Here is a 21,441-nt window from a genome sequence, read left to right as displayed (position 1 = left end):
TTTTTAAAAAACTTTTAAAACCATTTTTTCTACAACCTCTTCGGTGAAGAGGTTGTAAAAAATGCTTTCAAAAGGCTCTGACGATCCCAGCTGAGTTGCCTGATTGGCAGAGGCATTTAAAAGAAAAATGCCTCTGATGATCCCAGCTGAGTTGCCTGATCAGCAGAGGCTTTTAAAAGAAAAAAAGCCTCTAATGATCGCACGGCCAGCTGGGCATGGAGGGTGGGGAGCAGGGACTTTTGGTACCGGTTCTCCAAACCACCCGTCTCCATTGCTACTGGATCGGGTGATCCAGTCCGAACCAGAAGCATTTTACCCCTGATTTGAACCCCCGAACTACCAACCTTTCTGATCGACAAGCTCAGTGTCTTAGCCACTGAGCCACCTAGTCAGGCTTTAGTTTGGCACCAGGCAAGATCCCAAGGGAAGGTGGGGTGAGGTGGGGTGGCAGTGGTTATCATGGAGTCTTTATTGGCCTTCAGGGGCCTTGCACCACAAATCTCTGGTTGTGAGACCCTGCTCCTGAAGTTGGGCTCACGGAATTAGATCCCAGCCTCCCTGCTATGCAGCAATCTCTCTGCCTGAGCGGTTGGAGACCATCTTGGGGCTGGCTGTGGAGTTCCCCAGATTTATGATTTTGGGGGACTTCAATCTGCCATCCCTGGGTGCTGCTTCTGAAGCAGCCCAGGAGTTCATAGCCACCATGGTGGACATTGGCCTATCTCAGATTATAACTGGCCTGACTCAAGACCAGGGTGGATAAAAATCGATGATTTTTTTTTAAAATCAAATCAGATTTTTTTAAAATTTAAATTGGACTTTTTAAAATAAACTTTATTTTAATAAAATGCTTTTGGAGTAAAGATAATCTTCTATTTAAGATACATTAATAATTTATTCAGCATGAAACAGAGCTTAGTTATGTAGCATGAGGCTGTATATTCTGCAATATTGGGACTGTTGGTGAGAAAACAGCAAGTCAGAAGATGAGCTGCTGCGGGGCACAGATGACAGTTGCTCTTTAAAAATTATGATTTAAATTGAGTAGATTTCACCGCGAAAGAAAAGTGAACGGCAGCGGGGTTGCTTCGGGCAGGCGGACATCTGCACTCTGCAGCCAGGTGGGATGGGAGGGTGGCGAGAGCGGTGGTGACGACCCCTTCCACACGCAGCGCATGGAGGCGACAAAGGTGGGCAAGGCGTGCCTATTGCTGCGGAGGCGTGGGATGGCCTCAGCTGGAGCTGCATGTGCCTACACCACTGCCCAGGCTGAAGGGAAAGCGCAGCGGGTTCCGCGGTGGCATGGCTGGGCCTGGCCCGCTCCCTACGTGGGGGACTGCCGCCCCGCCGGCGGCTTCCGCACCTCTCGAATGCGCCATGGCTGAGCCTTCTTCCCCCAGAGCGCTGGACTCCGCAGGTTCCCGAAGGCAGGTGGCTGGGTGGGAATCCAGTGGACTGCCCCGCAGAGCCAGCATGGGTGCAAGACTGCCTTTTCTGCAGCATCCCCCTCCCCTCTTTGGATCGTCCTACATGGGGGGGAGGGGGGGCTCTGCCTTTGCAGAAACAGGGCGGGCAGTTTGTATGGAGGATTGGCGGGGGGGGGGATGTGCAGCCCTCCGGGATGGAGAGCAAGGCATGAGAAGGCTCCGATGTTTGCTTGGGTGGCGGAGGGAAACTGAAAGCGTTGGGGGCTTCAGAAGGGCAGAATGTGCTTCAAAATGTGCAGCTCCTGGCTCCAACAGTGAGTGACGGCAAATTGGCCATGCCCACTTGGTCACATGACCAAGCCACGCCCACAGAACCAGTAGCAAACATTTTTTACATTTCACCCAATCTTTCCCCTGCCATGCTCACTAACCCACACCCACCGAGCCATGCCACGCCCATCAAGCCACACCCACAGAACCGGTAGCAAACATTTTTACATTTCACCCCTGGGTGAAACAGAATTTCTCTTATTGAGTCCTCAGAGTGCTGCCCACAGGCCCTGTTTCAGGTCACCCATTCAGTCCTAGGTCAGGGGTGCTCGGTCCTGACCTCGGCCCGAGGGGTGCTCGGGCTCAGGCAGAGGAGTTTGTTCAGCACCTGATGGACAAAGTCACTCGAATTCATTTCCAATTGGGACCATGCATGGAGAAAGCCTGTGTGAGAAGTCTTGCCCTGTTATCTGGGAACCTTGAGGATATCAGTGCCACCACCTGTCAGTTAATCTTTGTCCCTCCTGGATGGTGAAAGCCTCCAGGATAGTGACTAGTGGATGGGTCCAGACAGTGATTAATACATCATTAGAGGAGGGGACATTTCTGCATGATTTTAAACCCTGGTTTGCCCTCTCCTTAAAAAAAAAACCATCACTGGATCCCATCCGCCTGGACAATTTTTGTCCAGTTTCCAAAGCACCTGAAGGCAGGACAAGAAGCAATGGATAGAAGCTAATGAAGGAGAGAACCAACCTAGAACTAAGGAGAAATTTCCCTAAGTATAACCGTAACAATAAATCAAAAAATCTAGGACATTGAAGGGATTAAGCATCAAGATGTTTGAAAATAAAAGGAATGTAAAGTTTTATTTAATCAAAGTTAAAATAGATACCTTATACCTGGTAGAGTTTGATAATTTTTGCTGACAAGGTTTTATGGTTTCTTTCTTTCTTTCTTATTTATTTATTTATTTTGTCGAGTACATATTAGTTAATATATATAAGCATGAATTGAATACATAAAATGAATACAATTAAAGGGAACATTAGGACAGGGATGGTAGGCACGCTGGTGCTCTTACACACGCCCCTTACAGACCTCTTAGGAATGGGATGAGGTTTTAAGTTAAAGTTTTGGGGGTTTTGGGATGAGACCACAGAGTCTGGTAGTGCATTCCAGACATTAACAACTCTGTTGCTAAAGTCATATTTTCTGCAATCGAGTTTGGTGCGGTTTACCTTAAGTTAGTATCTATTGTGTGCTCCTGTATTGTTGTGGTTGAAGCTGAAGTAGTCATTGACAGGTAGGACATTGTAGCAAATAATTTTATGAGCTATGCTTAGGTCAGTCCGAAGGTGGTGTAGTTCGAAATTTTCTAAACCCAGAATTTCAAGTCTGGTGGCATAGGGTATTTTGTTAGGAGCAGAGCAGGGGAGGACTTTTTGTGAAATATTTCTGGACCCGCCCAATTGTGTTAATTGAGCGGGTCCAGAAATATTGCACAAGAAGAGTCCTTATAGTCTTTATAAAGAGATGAGATATGGGAAGAAGACTCTGAGCATCTGGCTGTAAAGAGGAAGATAGTTATCCTCCTTTATGGAGGAACATCTGGCAGTCAACCATATACCCAGATACTTAATTTTATTTGTTATTCTTAAGCCCATTAACTGCTCCAGCTGTTGCCTTTCCATCTGAGTCATATTTTTCACTAGGATTTTAGTTAACAGGTAACATTTGTTTATATTTGTTATGAAGGGAGAAATCATTTATATCTTTCCTTCCTACCTTTTCTGCACTTTCTACTTCCTCTCTTTAGTGTCTTTTCTTCTCTTTTGAACTGAAGAGCTCAATAGCATTATTAACAAAAGTTTTAAAAACAATTTTTCCTCCACAGCCCAACAGCCACAAAAGCGCGGGAGCTCTGCCTCTGTTGCGAAATTTCGAGGATCTGACTCAATAAATGATTCAAGAGTGAAGTATTCAAATATAACACTTTTTATTTACAGTAGGCATTCTATATTCTCTGAAGTATAGTAGATAGAAGCGAAGTGGAGGTGCATACAGCCCCTTATATATTTACAAGGCGGAGCAAAGGAGGGGAGTGGTTACATATGAATATATTAAGGGAGAAAGAATAAATTAACCCCTAGTACCCCGTGTATATACAATTCACCTATAAGAGAATAAGGCATTTACTTGTGACAGCCTCCCATAGCATGAAAATTATGGCAAGATTAGAAAACACACGTACTCACCAAAACGCAACCAAGCGGTCCTCGTCATCATCGCATTGCATGTGTCCTTAACAGCGCCAGCAGCACGAGTGTGTGACCCAAACCCGCTGCTTGCAAAATAAAACCGCCAAATCCGGAGGACCCCTGCGTGAATTTACTCCATACCGCAAAGCTGTTGTTGTTGGAAAGCGATTGACCCTCAGGCAAAGAGGAAGGAAGGAAGGCTTCTGCACCAGCCTCAAAGGGAGGCGGCCAACCCGACTGAGACCATGAAACGCGCAGAACCGGGAGGTCCAGCTAGTCTACCGTCACTCCGTTCAGTCTTATTAGGCTACAGTCAGGAGCCTCATCCTCTCCCCCACCCCCCACGTCCCGACAGGTGCCGGCCCTTCCACAGTATTTACTCTCAAACCGCCAAACCTCCACATCTTGCAGCTGTCCATGCTACCAAGGTAACCCGCCTCTTCCTTCCTTCCTTCGGTCGACACCTGGCAACCCCTCCGCAGCTGCTGCTTGTTTACAGCTCCTGAGCCGCCTCAGCAGAAGTGAGAGAGCGGTTAACGCGGCTACCAATAATCGGTCGGAGACGGGAGTTCTCGACGCTGCTTTGCCTTTCCCTTCTTCTCACCTCTTGAATGAAAAGGTTGGCGCCACACCGTGAAGCGCAGAGGAAGAAAACGCGGGGAAAACCCTTCGCCCATAGCCCAGACAGCAGGGCGCCAAGAGCAGGGCTGGCTTTCCGAGGACCTCCAGGGAAGTTTCCCCCCCCCCATTCCCGGCATACCCAGAGCCTTCCTCACCTGAGCGTGCAGCGCCCGAGGGATTTTCTCTCCCCACGTTGAGCCTACATATAATAGCGGACTCGGCACCGAAAGAGCAAACTGGAATGGTTGATTGACGGAGGGCGACGCCTAGGCCCCGCCCCATCCATTAAAATTTCTGTAGGAAGAACGCTTTAGGTTTATTCCACGAAGTAGCAGAGGACTGGACAAGAAGGAACGGGTGGAAGCGTGTTAAAGAGAGAGCCAATCCAGACGTTAATGCTCCAACACTGGACATTTTTAAGATGTTGGATAACTATTTGTCTGAAGTGATGTAGGGTTTCCTGCCTGGGCAGGGGGTTAGACTAGAAGACCTCCAAGGTCCCTTCCAACTCTGTTCCGTTCCATTCCATTCCATTCCATTCTATTTATTTGTCAAGCGTATATAAGATAACAGATAAAAGTATAAACATGATTATGAATACATGAAATGGATACGAATAAAAGGCGACATTAGGACAGGGATGGCAGGCACGTTGGTGCGCTTATGCACGCCCCTTACAGACCTCTTAGGAATGGGGTGAGGTCAACAGTGGACAGTCTAAGGTTAAGATTTTGTGGGTTTGGGGATGAAGCCACAGAGTCGGGCAGAGCATTCCAAGCATTGACCACTCTTGCTGAAGTCATATTTTCTGCAATCGAGTTTGGAGCGGTTTACCTTGAGTTTGTATCTATTGTGTGCTCGTGTATTATTGTGGTTGAAGCTGAAGTATTCATTGACAGGTAGGATGTTGTAGCAGATAATTTTATGTACTACGCTTAGGTCAGAGCAAAAGCAGCGTAGTTCTAAGTTGTCTTAAGCCCAAAATTTCAAGTCTGGTGGCATAAGGTATTCTATTGGACTAGAAGACCTTTGAGAGCCCTTCCAACCCTGTGATTCTGTGTTCTATGATTTTATTTATTTATTTATTGTTTATTTATTGGTTCGATTTATATGCCGCCCTTCTCCGGAGACTCAGGGCGGCTTACAATGCGTTAAGCAATAGCCTTCATATTTTTGTATATACCTGCTTAGTAGGGCTTTTGCCCACCCCCCCCAGCAGTGTTCTTTTTTTATGCAAAGTCAGCTTATTGCCCCCACAATCCGGGTCCTCATTTTACCTACCTCGAAAGGATGGAAGGCTGAGTTAACCTTGAGCCTGGTGAGATTTGAACTTGCAATAATTGCAGGCAGCTGGCAACTAAGTGCTACTTTAACAGCACTTAGTCCACTGCGCCACCAGGCTCTTATCCTAGAGCACTGTTTCCCAACCGTGTCAATTTTAAGAAGTGTGGAGTTCAGTTTCCCAGAATTTCTCAGCCCCCGTGCTGGCTGGGGAATTCTGAGAATTGAAATCCACACATCTTAAAGTTAGCAAGGTTGGTAAACACAGCCCTGGAGTGCTCTCCCTTCACCCCCAAGCCTGTAAATTTCCTAATCCAAGGCCAAGTAGTGTGCAGCCCCTTGTTTTATAGGCTGACTAGTGCCCCCAAAGTAATACCCACTGGGAGTCCAGTGGGAGAAGGGCGGTATGAAAATCTAATAAAATAAAATAAAATAAAATAATAAAATAATAAAATAATAAAATAATAAAATAAAATAAAATAAAATAAAATAAAATAAAATAAAATAAAATAAATAAAATAAAATAAAATAAAATAAAATAAAATAAAATAAAATAAAATAAAATAAAATAAAATAATAAATAATAAATAATAAATAATAAATAATAAATAATAAATAAAATAATAAATAAAATAAAATAATAAATAAAATAAAATAAAAAATAAAATAAAATAAAATAAAATAAAATAAAATAAAATAAAATAAAATATAAATAAATACCAATGTTGATCTAAGGAAAAATAGCAGAGACAAAATCTATATCTGGACAATGCCTTTAATTGGAGCAGATCTCAAAATGGACAAGCTTGGAGTTCTACAGAACTCTTCTTCAGAATTAGCTGGTTCCTGAAGAGTAAATACATTTCATGGTCACAAGGTTTAATCTCCAACCTCTTGTTTTTGAATATTTATCTTTGGGATCATGAGGCCTGAACTAGAGCAGCTTGCTTAAATAACAGGAAGAAGCTTTAAAGTGTAAATAGAAATCTCTTCATTAGGTCTACTCCAAACATTGACGTCCCCAGCTGACTGTGGAATGGATGTGAGAGGTATAAAATCTAATCAGACATGAATAAAAGATGGTCCTGAGGTTGCACCACTTGCATTCAATTCCAACCGCAAAAAGTATTAAACAAGGTTGCATTCTCAGCACTTGTCTATGGAGATTCTAAATCATCCAGATCATGGTTATCCCAAAAGTGCTTTTTCAAGAGGCAACTGGACTTTCTGTTTTTTTTTTTTTTCTTCCATTCCCCACCATCCAGTCAGAGCTGAAGAAGCTTCTTGGATGAGAAGTGAAAAGTGTTCAAAGAAAAACCAAGAAAGTTCAGTTGCCTCTTGAAAAAAAGCACCTTTGGGCATTCTCGCCACTATTTAATTTTTGCATGTGTGCCGTGGCTCGTGTGCAGCATCATCTGCTTACCAAAATTTTAGCCTAATTTATTTGCTGCTTTATGCCAACAACACTATAATTCTCTTTATCCCAAGCAGGTATTTTCTGCATATTCAGAATACAGATAGTCGTAAATTGAGGACTGTCTGTATTCTGATAGTCATCTAATTGCATTCATCTAATTGCAAGATCCAATCTGGGCCAGTCACTAACCCTAACCCTGGGGATGAGTCTGGAAGCTCAGAACACTAAACCTCTGGTCCCGGTGATCAACCCAGATTGGATCTTGGAACATTATCCTCAGACATGTATGTTTGCCTTCAGTCGTTCATTTAATGACTAAGCCAAATAGACTTCATTGGCATCCTTCAGTCTGGTGTGCTGGAAAGAGATCCTAAAACAGCATCTGGTGTGACTAAGAAGGCCAATTCGAGAGTGGCAACCCCTTCCACGCTGAGAGCAGATACATTCTGTCCCCTGCCCAGCCCCCAGATTTCGCTGGTTCCGGGACTGCCTCTTTGCCTCAGCCTGCCGAACAAATGTCTCTTCGAATTGGAGAAGGCCATGCTGCGTCTTTAGCCTCCAAGCTGAACGATCGGAGGTCAAGGTTTCCCAGTTGTTAATGTCCATTCCCAGGACCTTTAGGTCCCTCTTGCAGATATCCTTATATCGCAGCTGTGGTCTGTGATGACTTCCCTGTTCTACCTTATTTACCTTTCCCGGGCTAGAATGGAGCTGCAGTTCAATAATAGCTTTGTTTCCACTTGGCTTAGACCCAGTACTCTTCAACATCTTCACCAATGATTAGGACCAGGGAATAGAAGGTGAACTCAACCACAACGTACCTTTTGTCATGTATGGTAGCTTTGCCCAGAAATCAAAAAATACTGGATTAAAATACAAAAATGGTTAAATGAAATTACACATTGCCAAATAGAATTGAAGCCTGAACTGTTTCTTCTGGGGATCATTAAGGGAAAATATCCTAAAACAATTAAATATTTGATCATATTATTACAGCAGCAAGAATTGTACTTGCACAAGCCTGGAAAATGTCCACTACACCGACAGATTGTGTAATAATCCGGAAAATTTTTGAGTGTGCAGAAATGGACAAACCTAGTATAGAATTAAATAACAAGGAAGACTCGGATTATTACTCAACCTGGGAAAACTGGTATCAATGGATAGAAAATAAAAATAGGAAATATATAAGACATAAATTGTGTTTACATATATTTGATCAAGAAGGAATATCTGAGAATATATGAATAGAGTTAAGATTTGTGTACTGTTGGAATGATGTTGAATTGTACAACTATCATGGATGTATTTTTGTTACAGATGTATTTGTATTACTATTTTAATATTTTAAATTTTAATAAACGTTTTTTGAAAAAAAAAAGGTGAACTCAACCAATTTGCAGATAACACCAAGGTGGCAGGAATAGCTAACACTCCAGAAGATAGGCTCCATATACCAAAGGATCTTGACAGACTTGAACACTGGACCTTAGCTAATAAAATGAAATTCAATGGTGAAAAAAGTATGTTTCTACATTTAGGCAAGATAAACCAAATACACAAGTATAGAATAGGATGGTACTTGGCTCAGTAATAGTAATTACAATAGGATCTTGGAGTCCTAGTGGACAATCATTTAAATATGAGCCAGGAGTGTGCTGCAGCTGCTAAAAAACCAACACACAGTCTGCATTAACAAAGGGATAGAACCAAGATCGCATGAAGTGTTAATACCACTTTATAATGCCTTGGTAAGGCCACACTTTGAATACTGCATCAAATTTTGGTTGCCACTAGATTAAAAAAGATGTTGAGATTCCAGAAAAAGTGCAGAGAAGAGCAACAAAGATGATTAGGGGACTAGAGGCTAAGACATATGAAGCACAGTTGCAGGAACTGGGCATGTCTAGTTTAATGAAAAGAAGGATTAGGGGAGACATGATAGCAGTGTTCCAATATCTCAGGGGCAGCCACAAAGAAGAAAGAGTCAAGCTATTCTCCAAAGCACCTGAGGGCAGGACAAGAAGCAATGGATAGAAACTAATCAAGGAGAGATGCAATCTAGAACTAAACAGAAATTTCCTGACAGAACAATTAATCAGTGGAACAACTTGCCTCCAGAAGTTGTGGGTGCTCCATCACTGGAGGTTTTTAAGATGATGTTGGACAACCATTTGTCTGAAAGGGTATAGGGCAGGGGTGTCAAACTGGTACCCTGCGAGCCAGATAAGTCACGCACAGGCCACACCCACTCCAGTTCCATGAATGGGGGAAACGTTGCAAAACATCATGTGATGGCAATGTGACGCAGTGAGTTTGTCATCCATGGTATAGGGTTCAGCGCTATTCAGCTCAGTGCTCCTGCCAGTTCAATTCCACAAATGACAAAGCCTTTCACATGAAGTTGGACTGATGTGGAATGGAGAGGAATCATTTTTTTCCCCATGATGTGGAAACTACTGCTGCTGAATCCTATAATACCATTTGTGATTTAGGCAGTCCCATCACAACTGCTCGCTTCTATTCAGTTTGCAGCTATTTATTATCCACAAATTTTATCACAACTGCGGCGAATGCACTAATTGTCATGCATTTCGTTTAAATAAAAACCGAAGTTTTTCTAACTTTCTTATCTATTTCTGCCTGCTGTTATCTGTCCACATGCAAATTTACTAAGAATTCCCTGCAAATTTACTAAGAATTCCCCAGGCTCACTAGTACAGACATTGAAACGGGACTTTCCTGAAATGTCACAAAGAAGACCGGGGGGGGGGAGGGAGGGATTCAATTTATTTTCCAAAGCACCAGTGGGCAGCACAAGAAACAATGGTTGGAAACTAATCAAAGGAGAAACTTCCTAACAGGGAGGACAATTAACCAGTGGAACAGCTTGCCTTCAGAAGTTGTGGGTGCTTCATCACTGGAGGCTTTTAAGAAGAGACTAGACAGTCACTTGTCTGAGATGGTATAAGGTCTCCGGCTTGAGCTGGGGGGTTGGATTAGAAGACCTCCAAGCTTTATTCTGATTGAAAAGGTTGGAATCTTGTTTGGAAACAAGAAAAAATACCAAGTGAAACAGAAGTAATAGGGAAAATTTTAGAATGTGCTGAAATGGATAGGTTAACCAAAGAATTACAAGAAAAAGAAGAATCAGACTATTATAAAATATGGAATAATTGGTATAATTGGTTAAAAACTAGAAATATACAAAAAATATAGGGGATATATTACCGATTGATACATATATATGTAATAAAAAATATTATTAGATTAAAGAGAGGTGAAGGAATATATTATAAGTAGAATTGTAGAACGTCACTCTGAAAAAATGCTTAAGAAGAAATTATACTCTTTTTGTGTATATGTTGTATAAATGTTTGTTGTGTATATGTTACGTATGTCTTTTTTAATATTTATATTCAATAAAAACTATTTAAAAAAAAAAAGAAAAGGTTGGAATCTTCAAGGAGTGTCTGGAGTGTGTAAGTGAAAGAATGGTAGCTGGCTGGTGGGATTGAAGCCCCATCTGTGTTGCACCCATGACATCTACCTCTCTCTCTCGTGGGAACCAAGGTCATCTCCACAGATGTTGGATGAATTAGGAGAGGAGTGCCTAAGGAGCCCACCAATGAACCCAACTGCACAATGACCTGCGATACTTGGGGAGGGGATCATTTGCTACTTTAATGATACTGAAATAGTGGGAAATATTTAGAGTTGGTTTTACATTTAATGGTGCCTATATGATGTGCCCAATAAAGCAATTCTTTGAGAGAGATCTAAGTCTCGGCGTTCTGATTTGCTTGGATTCGTTAGTCAGAATGTTGACACTACTGTTGAATTCAGTTCAATGTTGTCCATATTGCACGAGTCTGGCCAAATCCAAATGGTTTAGCAGGGCATGCCGAAGAGGTTGTAGAAAAAAAAAAAAGCTTTTAAAAGCCTCTGACGATCCCAGATGAGTTGCCTGATCGGCAGAGGCTTTTTTTCTTTTAAAAGCCTCTGAGGATCCCAGATGAGCCGCGCGATCATCAGAGGCTTTTTTTTTTACTTTTAAAAGCATTTTTTCAGCCGAAGAGGTTGTAGAAAAAATGCTTTTAAAAATTTAAAAAAAAAAGCCTCTGATGATTGTGCAGCTCAGCTGGGCATGCGGGGGAGGGGGGAGGGATTTTTGCTACCGGTTCTCTGAACCACCCACCGCCCTTGCTACCGGATTGGATGATCCGGTTCGAACCGGGAGCATTTCACCCCTGGTCAGACCTCACCTTAGATAACATGTCCAAGTTATCTATTAGTGATCTATCTATGAGTACAGTGTCCAATTTGTTTCTTAGTTTCCAGGGCTTTTGATTAACCAAGTCTGAATCTGTAACTTGGGTTGAAACAGACAGACAATGTGTGACCTCAAGGTTAGAGAAAAAAGGCGATATCAGAAGTATCGAGGGGGACGCATGGGAGGCATATGGTGAAATAGGCAATATGATGTCACGATGCAAACCCCATGGCTTACGTACCTAAGACCAGCATTGGACTATAAATAGAAAATGCCAGGGTTGTCTTGTGATATCACAATACGTTTCCTCCTTTTCGTGTCATGTTGTTACAGTATATAGCAGGTCTTATGATTGGTTATGATTTATTATTATGGTTTGTCACACAGTCACTCAGATGTTCAGACTGGATTTGGCATTTTTATTCACCCATTGAGTCCATCCCAAGGACCTGGGATAGACAGATTTGAATTGATGGTGTTACAGAATGTTCTAAGTAAAGCTGCCTTTTTCAATTGGCCTAGGGCAGGGGTCAGCAACCTGTGGCTCTGGAGCCACATGTGGCTCTTTCATCCCTCTGCTGCGGCTCCCTGTTGCCAGTCGGTTCCACAGTTGATAGGGCTTTCGGTTAGGACCGGTAGAGGAAAAAGGACATCGTGCTGGGAGGAGACTCTATGATGTGGGAAGCGGACTTCCGGTTAGCTCCAGAATTGAATGGTGGGCTTCCGGTAAGGACCTTTGTGGCTCTTTGAGTGTTTAAGGTTGCCGACCCCTGACCTAGGGTGATTTGGTCAATGCCAATGTGGTGCTCTAGCTGTTTTGGGATTGCATCCAAGCCAGCTAATACTTCCCTTTACTTTCTTTTGCCACAGTTGTTCTATTTCCATTATTACAGCCAGGGGGAGGGCCTTCTCTGTGGGAGCCCCAGCCCTGTGGAATGAACTGCCCCCGGAAATACGTAAGATCTCCGACCTCCGGGTGTTTCGCTGCACTCTGAAGACCCTGTTGTTCCGCCAGGCCGGGCTATTAACATAACGTTTTAAATTGGGGTATTTTAAATTTCTGGGATTTTAATTGGAGCCTAATTATTTAATGATTTTAAATTTTAATTGTTGTTTTGTTTCTGTGTTTTTAAATAGGCTGTACACCACCCTGAGTCCTTCAGGAGAAGGGCGGTATAGAAATAAAATTATTATTATTATTATTATTATTATTATTATTATTATTATTATTATTATTATTATTATTATTATTATTATTACGTGTGAGTAATGTACAGATAGATTCACAGTTTAAGACTGGTGGAAACTCAAACACTCAAGTCCTAACTAAAATTATTTGAATCGTTAATATGGCAACTAAGAATATAGGCCAGTGATGTCTAACTTTTTTGCTGTCGCGTGCCAAAAGCAGGGGGAACGTGGGGGGGCTGCATGCGCACGTGCCCACATCCATAATTCAATGTACCATGCGTACAAGACCCCCCCACGCTTCCCTCACTTTTGGCACGCAATGGCACAGCCTGGTAGGCCCATTTTTCACCGTCCCCAGGCTCCAGAGGCTTTCTTGGAGCCTGGGGAGGGCGAAAACGGCCTTCCCCACCCTGCCCACAGCCCCTCCAGAAGCCGGAAACGGCCCGTTTCCTGACTTCCGGTGAGCCCAGAAGGCCCAAAAATCGGCTGGCACGCGCATGCGCACTGGAGCTGAGTTAGGGCAACGCTCGCGTGCCCAGAGATATGGCTCCACGTACCACCTTTGGCACGTGTGCCATAGGTTCACCATCACGGATATAGGCTGTTCCAAGCAGAGTGGTTTTTTTTAAATCAGGGTGTTCAGGTATGATACATTCAATTTATTTATTTTAAATGTATTAGCTTTGATGGATTCTTATAAATATACATGTCCACTGTTGAGCCAGTTTTGACTTTAAGGATAAGCATATGCAGTTTTCTGGGCAGCATTTCCAGAAGTGGTTTGGCAGTATATTCTACCTGTGGCTAACAGAGAAGAGTTAGTCCAGAGCAGGGGTGGGTTCTAAATTTTTTTACTAGCGGTTCTGTGGGCGTGGCTTATTTTGTTATTATTATTTTGGAGGTCATGTGACTTGGTGGGCATGGCTAGCTGGTCAGGTCATTTCTGGAAGGTCCTCGCACTTACGACCAGTCCTCACACTTACGACCCGACTCATTTGTTTGCTTTTAACACTGATCAGCTGTAGGACGGCCCTTTGAAGCCCCGCGGCAAGACTTTAAACAGTTTTTTTCCCTCTAGTCATCAGCTGGGACTCAGGAGGCAGCAATCGATTGGGGGTGGGACCAAATAAAAGGTAAGAATAACGTGGGTGGGGGGGAGGGCGGGGGGGGAGAACCGGTTCGGTGATGTCATATCGTCACCGCTACCGACTCGGCCGAACCGGACCAAACCGGGAGGAACCCACCACTGGTCCAGAGTCTGCCAGTAAAGCAGAATTAAATTTCACAGTATTCTTGGACTAATCCAGCACTTTTAATTGCCACACCAAAGTGTCTCTCAGGGTCTATGAGAATACTCTTCAAATATCTGAAAGGATCCCACGGTGAAGAAGAAGATCACAATCTGGTGGTTTTTCTTTTTCTAATTTGCAGGCTAAGGAATAATTACCTTTAATGGCGCTTCCTTGTCTGATCTTCTCTATTAAATAAGCCAGAGGAAATCAGGAAATTTCCCCAATTACGGATTCAGTCAAGTCATGCAGATCCTTTGTGTGGTGTCAGAATTATGCCAACTCAGTTGTATGATATTCTGGAGAGTTGCTAAGCTGGGGAATTCTGAGAGCTTGAAGTCCACATATCTTAAAGCTGCTAAGGTTGAGAAACAGTTTTAGACATAAAAAAAAGGGATGGGGCTTCAATAGCATGATGATGTAATTGGCCACGTGGTCTCATCACCCCTGCTCTAATACCTTTTGTGGAATAGGTAATCCTCGATTTACAACAATTTGTTTAGTGACTGTTCAAAGTCATAACAGCACTGAAAAAAGTGACTTTGGACTATTTTTCCCACTTAACAACCATTGCAGCATCCCCATGGTCACGTGATCAAAATTCAGATACTTGGCAACTGGTTCGTATTTAGGACGTTTGCAATATCCTGGAATCATATGACGTACCTTTTGCAACCTTCTATCAAGCAAATTCAATGGGGAAGCCAGATTCACTTAATGGTGTTATTTGTTTTAGCAACTGCAGTGGTTCCCTTAACAACTCTGGCAGGAAAGGTCATAAAATGGGGAGGAAACTCTACAACTGTCTTGCTTAGCAGCAGAAATTTTGGGCTCAACTATGGTTGTAAGCTGAGGACTACCTGTAGTGTAAATCAGGCCAAGCCATCTGGAGTAGTTGGAATTTTGTTGTGAAAAACAGGAGGAATGGTGCAAGAACGGTTACATCTTATCTAAAAATGTATGTTTACCATAGTTCCTTTTGAAACGACTTCGTCTTTTTGCTGTCCACAAGTTAAAATTTATGACTCTCACCGCAGCCCTGCCGTTTAACGAATCCATCTGTTCGTTAGAAGATAGGAAATTCTGGTTTACGTTGAGCTCCCTGAAAGATCCTTTCCAGTGGTGGGATTCAAATAATATAACAACTGATTCTCTGCCTTAATGATTTCCTCCAACAACCAGTTCACCAAACTGCTCAGAAAGTTAACAACCAGTTCTCCTGAAGTGGTGCCAACTGGCTGAATCCCACCACTGATTCTTTCCTGTGATCCTTAAGTTAGACAACCTACAACAATCCACTGCAGACTGTATTCTTTCTACAGTCTTTTTGTCTACCATTTTTTCGCATCTGTGAACTTTATTAAACTCTATTAAACTCTATTAAAGAGCCTTGGTGGCGCAGCGGTCTAAAGTGCTGTTAAGTAGCACCAGCTGCCTGCAATTACTGTGAGTTCAAATCTCACCAGGCTCAAGGTTGACTCAGCCTTCCATCCTTTCTAGGTAGGTAAAATGAAGACCCGGACTGTGGGGGCAATAAGCTGACTTTGTATAAAAAAAGAACACTGCTTAGGGGCCCCCAAAAGCCCTACTAAGCAGGTATATACAAAAGTATGAAGGCTATTGCTTAATGCATTGTAAACCGCCCAGAGTCTCTGGAGAAGGGTGGCATATAAATCAAACCAATAAATAAATAAATAAATAAATAAATAAATAAATAAATAAATAAATATATAAATATATATATATCTCCCCTATCTTAACTCAGCTGGCCTGAACACTAGCAGGTTCCTAAATCTTCAAGATATTTTGACCAGCATTTTTTTCCTTCTTTTTATAACCCTATAATCTCTTTGTTCAAGGTACAGTTGGAGCAACTGAATGAAACTGAGTGTTTACTGGCTGGATGTGTTTCTTGATGTCTTCCTACATGGAATTTGCAGCAGAAATTTTCTCTTTACGCCCTGGGAGAGAAACATCTGCTGCTACTTAGGACCTGAACTCTCAACCTTCCGAGTGGGAGGCGAGCATCTTCAACTCTAGGCCCCCACACATCAATATGGTTTCAAAAAATTAGGAAGTTTCCCCTCCCTTGCAGCACTATCGTGTTACAGATGTTAAAGATGGAGTGATTCTTGGGAGGAGGCGGTTGGCACAAAAAATAGATTCCTACATATTAAATGTGTGACATTTATGACATATAGTTTCCAGGTGGTATATCCATGCTTCTTCAAAGAGATTCTGTGCTGCAAAGGAATTACAAGTAGACCTCAACTTATGACCACAATTGCGACTGGAATTCAATCACTAAACAATGTCAATAAGTGATTCGCATCTGACTTTACAACCATTTGTTGTCATGGTTGTTAAGCAAATCGCCATGCTTGTTAAGCAGGGCCGGATTTAGATGAAAAGAGGCCCTAGGCTATTCCACTTATGAGGCCCTTTCACCAGTGGTGGGATTCAATTTTTTTAACAACAGGTTCTGTGGGCGTGGCTTAGTTGAGGGTGTGGCTTGGCAATCGTGACTGGGTGGGCGTGGCTAGCTGGTCACGTGACTGTGTAGGCGTGGGTAGCTCGTCATGTGACTGGGTGGGCGTGGCTATGTGCATAGACTTTTTTCAGAGAGCTGAAAAAAGTCATTTCTGACTGGGCCTCGCACTTTTGACCGGTCCTCACACTTATGACCATCCTCACATTTATGCCCGTGCAGCTTTCTTAACAACCATGTCACTCATTTCACAACTGCTTCTCTTCACCATGGTGACAAGATAGGGCAAAAACGTAAAATGTGAGGACAGTCGTAAGTTCGAGGACTGGTCAAAAGTGCGAGGACCAGTCAAAAATAACTTTTTCAGCCCTCTGAGTAGTCCATATGCATAAAAGGATACAGCAATAGAGAGGGATGAAGGAAGGGAAGGGAAATTAGAGTAGGAGGGAGGGTAAGAGAGGGAGGAAGAGAGGAGGAGAAGGAGAAAGGAAGAGGAAGTAGGGAGGAGAAGAAGGGGAGGAAGAGAAAGTAAGAAGGAAAGAGAGAGGTGGTAGGTTTGAGGAGAAAGATTGCTGTACAATAAAAAAGATGAAAGGGAAGAAAGCCAACCCCAAACAAATATAAAGATATTAGGATAAAGAATGAATTGTTAAACTTTAAAGAATAAAAGAGAACAAATATGAATAAATAACAATAATTAGAAACACACATACAAACATACAATGTATTTTCTTTGAACAGAGTATTTGGCCGGTTCACAAATTTAAACAGTGTTTAGTCATTTCAATTAAATTTACAATTTCTATATTTCCTTTTTGCCATATTTATTCCTCATCTATTTTTGTAAAAAACCAATATTACCCTTCATCCTCATCTCTAATCTTAAATCAAATTCAATTTTTCCCTTCTATTCTATATTATACCCCTTCCCATTGTCATCTATTTTTATATCCATCCTCACATTGGTTAATTATGTAATATTAGTTGTTTAATATAAATTCAACATTTTAATATAAATCAATTAGTTATATAACTACCTTTTTTGTATATTAATCAATATGAACATGAATATTCCAATTATTTCCATGCAATTCAATTTCTTACAAATCCATTAATTATATTTACCAATAATAATAAACCAAATAATTTCCTCCATATATTCCTCCAAACCACAACTTAACCATTTCTGCTTTCAGAAATATACAATTAATAGTATCTCAATTATTACAATTCCCTAGTTAAATAGAGCTTTTTTTCTTTTGTGTTTTAAAATCCTGAACTCTCCTCTTTTTCCCTAAATTTCCCATTGTTTGCACCTACCTTTTTTGGTGAGGAAAAAGAAAAGAATTCTGCCTGCCTAATTTTTCAACCTTGCAGCAACAGCAAAGCAGTTTCAGTTTCGTTTCTCAGCATAGCTAGGGGGAAAAAAATCAGCCCTCTTTGCAAGGAAGCAGAAAAGCCCTGAGCAAAACAGCTGAGACAAATCAGCTGAGAGCTGGGAGGCCAATTAGCCTATGCTGAAGCTCCGGGGGCCAATAAAATTACAAAAAAAACACCGAACCCTTTGTTAAATTGCTGGCTCGCCCGCTCCTCGCCCACCACTATTTATTGGCAATAAATAGTGGTGTGGAGGGGCGGGGAAGCCAGCAATTTAACAAAGGGTTCGGCTGCACCACTGGCTCTAGGGCGGCCCTTTGAAGCCCCGCGGCAAGAATTTGAAGTTTTTTTTTCCTCTAGCCATCGGAGGCAGCAATAGATGGGGAGTGGGCAGGGTAAGCGAACGGCCGGTGATCCAACAGAGCAGAGAGTGAGGGTGAGTGAAGGCGTGGAAGCTGCTTTCTCCATCCTGCTCTCTTGCGTCCGGAGCCGGTGGGGAACCATGTGGCAGCCCACGTGGATCCCAGGCAGCGGAACTCAGGCTAGGGAAGGGGTGGGCAATTGTGGCTCTTTTACAACCTGTGGCCTTCAACTCCCAGAATTCCTGAGACAGCCAAGCTGGCTCAGGAATTCTGGGAATTGAAGGCCACAGGTTGTAAAAGAGCCACAATTGCCCACCCCTGGCTACGGTAGGCTGGCGCCGCGCGGGTGGGAGGCGAGGGGCGGGCGAGCCAGCAATTTAACAAAGGGTTCGGCCGAACCCCCTAGAACCCCCAGAATCCCACCACTGTGTAGGCCCCTCTTGATCTTGAGGCCCTAGGCTGAAGCCTAGTTAGCCTATAGGAAAATCCGGCCCTGTTGTTAAGACAATCTGACATTGCAATATGCTGGTTGCCAAGTGCTCAGATTTTGATCACGTGAGCATGGGGATGCTGCAATGGTCATACATGTGAAGACCGGTCATAAGCCACTTTTTTCAGCACTGTTATAACTTCAAACATTTGTTAAATGAATGCAATTCCAGGACTATCTGTATTATGGTAATTTTATTTTATTAAAGGGATGAGCTACAATAATTGAGAATCCTAGTTTTCATGGCTAGCCAATGGGAAGAAATGATGGGGAGTTAAGAGTCCAGTGTTGCTCAGCTTGACTGAATAGGCCAGTCCACGGTGAAGCCTTCTCCGTCTCAGAAATCAACGGTGCAAGAATAAGAAAGACGGAAATTATAAATCTGAAACTGAAGATGTTGTGCATTGGGAGGCATAAAAATAGATACAGTAGAAACAACTATAACATCTCTAAAAGTAACCATAGGTTTCTTTTTCATTTGACATATATATTTTTTATATATGTCTATATTTAAAAATGCAAGTATAACTTATTCCATTTCATTTATTGAACTCTGTTTTTAAAGTAATATAATAGAACTGTGCCTAGGTGTTTTTTTATGGGCTCATTTTTTTTTTAATGGGCTGGGGATGCCACAAAATCATCTTCATTTAGACGTCACTTCTCTTTAAGCTTCTTTTCTCGTCTACAACAGGCTGGTATAAGGATTTAGCAGATGTTTCTTCAGATAGCATCTCTTTGCTCTGGGGTGGAACAGCCATTGCTGAAAAAAGCAGCCAACATTTACAAGGGGGGGGGTGTATTTTTAATTCTGCATTCAAATCCTCAGATGAATACCGAGAGTTTCTGACAAATCCAGTAAAGTTCTGAATTGCACATATCGGCGACAATTCCCTTCTTTCCTATAGCACCGCAGTCAGCCATTAAGGGTTGAGATCTATGAAGGGAAAGAGAAAAGTACTTTCAGTTTAGGAAAAAGGGTAAACAAGAGCCACCTGTTCCATCAACAGAAACACCTGCCTTTTACAGCCCCCCCCCCATACATACGCGCATACACAAACACACATAAAGGCACACAAACATGCAAAATGGTAATGGGTAGGGAAGGTGAGGCCTCTATAAATATGCTACATTTAGTAAATCAGAGACTTTTGTGTTGTTGGAACTGCAATAAGCTTTGGAAGCAAAATATCATTAGACTCTTATCCTGCCTTTATTACTTGATAGGTAACGCGAGGCAGCGAACATATACAATACTCCTTCAATTCCTTATTTTCCCCACAACAAGAACCCTGTGAATGAAGTGAGCTGGGCTGAGAGAGTGTCTGGCTCAATGTTGCCTAGCCGGCTTTCATGCCTAAGGAGGGACTAGAACTCACAGTCTCCTGGTTTCTAATCTGGTGCCTTAACAGCTGGATCAAACTGGCTCTCTGAAATCATTAAAAGTCACTGTGGGTTTGTAACTTGCTTCTGGATCCAGCTTATCTTGCCATATGAAAAACATTGGCCTGGAAAGTCACAAAGTCAAGGTGTTCTCCAGGTGGTCCATCAACATAGTGGTTCTCAAATAGAAGCTTCACCACCTTCTTTATCTCCAGTACAACAGGTACAGAGGCATTGCCTACAATGAAATGAAGTACAGGTAGTCCTTGATTTACGACAACAATAGAGTCCAAAAGTTCTGTTGCTAAATGAGACATTTTATGACCTTTTTTGCTTAAGTGAATCACTGCAGTTCTTAAGATAGTAACACGGTGGTAAAGTGAATCTGCTTTCTCCGTTGAGTTTGCTTGTCAGAGGGTTGCAAAAGGTGGTCACATGACCCGGGGGACACCGTAATCGTCATAAATATGAGCTAGTTGCTAATTGGCTGGATTTTAATCACATGATCATGGGGATGCTGCAATGGTGTGTGAAAAACAGTCAAAAATTCCTTTTTTTCAGGGCCGTTGTAACTTGGTTATAACAGTCACAAAATGAACTGTTGTAAGTCAAGGACTACCTGTATTGCAGTTGGACCACCTGACACGATTTGTGCCAGCAGGAGTCGTAAAAACAGATTTTTTTTTTGATGCAAAATAAATAGTAACGGAGGTGTCCTTTGTGAAGGGCAGGTTGAAGACAACATTGGGTGATCTTCCTCAAGGAATAGAGGATGGTTCAGTGGTGGGTTCCTCCCGGTTCGGCCTGGTTCGGCCAAGCCGGTAGAGGTGACGATATGACGTCACCGAACCGGTTCTCTTTGTTTGGGAGCTGGGCCCTCCCGCCCCCCCATATTATTCTTACCTTTTATTTGGCCCCACCCCCAATCTATTTGCTTCCTCCAGAGTCACAGCTGATTGGCTAGAAGGAAAAAAAAACTGTTTAAACTCTTGCCGCAGCACTTCAAAGGGCCACCCTACAGCTGATCAGTGTTAAAAAGCAGTGTGGTGGTAGACCATTGCGCTCGAAAAACAAATGGGTAGACTGGTGCCTCCAAAAACAAATGGGTAGACCAGGACGCTCCAAGAACAAATGGGTAGACCGGTACAGCTCTGCAAGCAGTTAAAAGCCTGGTAGACCAGTACCTCTGCTAAATCCTAAAAAATTGGCACATGACCATCAAACCATGCCCACAAAATAAGCCACACCCACAGAACCGGTAGTAAAAAAATTTAGAACCCACCCCTGGGATGGTTGTTCCCATATTGGGGC

The 21,441-nt window shown here is 42.6% G+C and overlaps 1 protein-coding gene across 8 annotated transcripts in view; it reads right to left on the bottom strand.

The window, feature by feature from the left end:
* Positions 1-4,844, bottom strand: part of LOC117667960 (C-type lectin domain family 2 member D-like) — a 29,016-nt gene extending 24,172 nt beyond the window's left edge. For 2 of the 8 annotated variants that reach the window (XM_087888106.1, XM_087888108.1), the window contains exon 1: positions 4,735-4,844. The gene's annotated coding sequence lies outside the window, so the exon portion shown is untranslated. The other 6 variants (XM_087888105.1, XR_015732704.1, XM_087888104.1 and 3 more) reach the window with 6 other exon arrangements.
* Between the last annotated feature and the right edge of the window lie 16,597 nt (positions 4,845-21,441).

Source organism: Pantherophis guttatus, chromosome 2 (assembly GCF_059756535.1).
Source record: "Pantherophis guttatus breed Tessera chromosome 2, ASM5975653v1, whole genome shotgun sequence".
Classification (NCBI taxonomy): domain Eukaryota; kingdom Metazoa; phylum Chordata; class Lepidosauria; order Squamata; family Colubridae; genus Pantherophis; species Pantherophis guttatus.
This window is presented reverse-complemented; position numbering and strand designations above follow the sequence as displayed.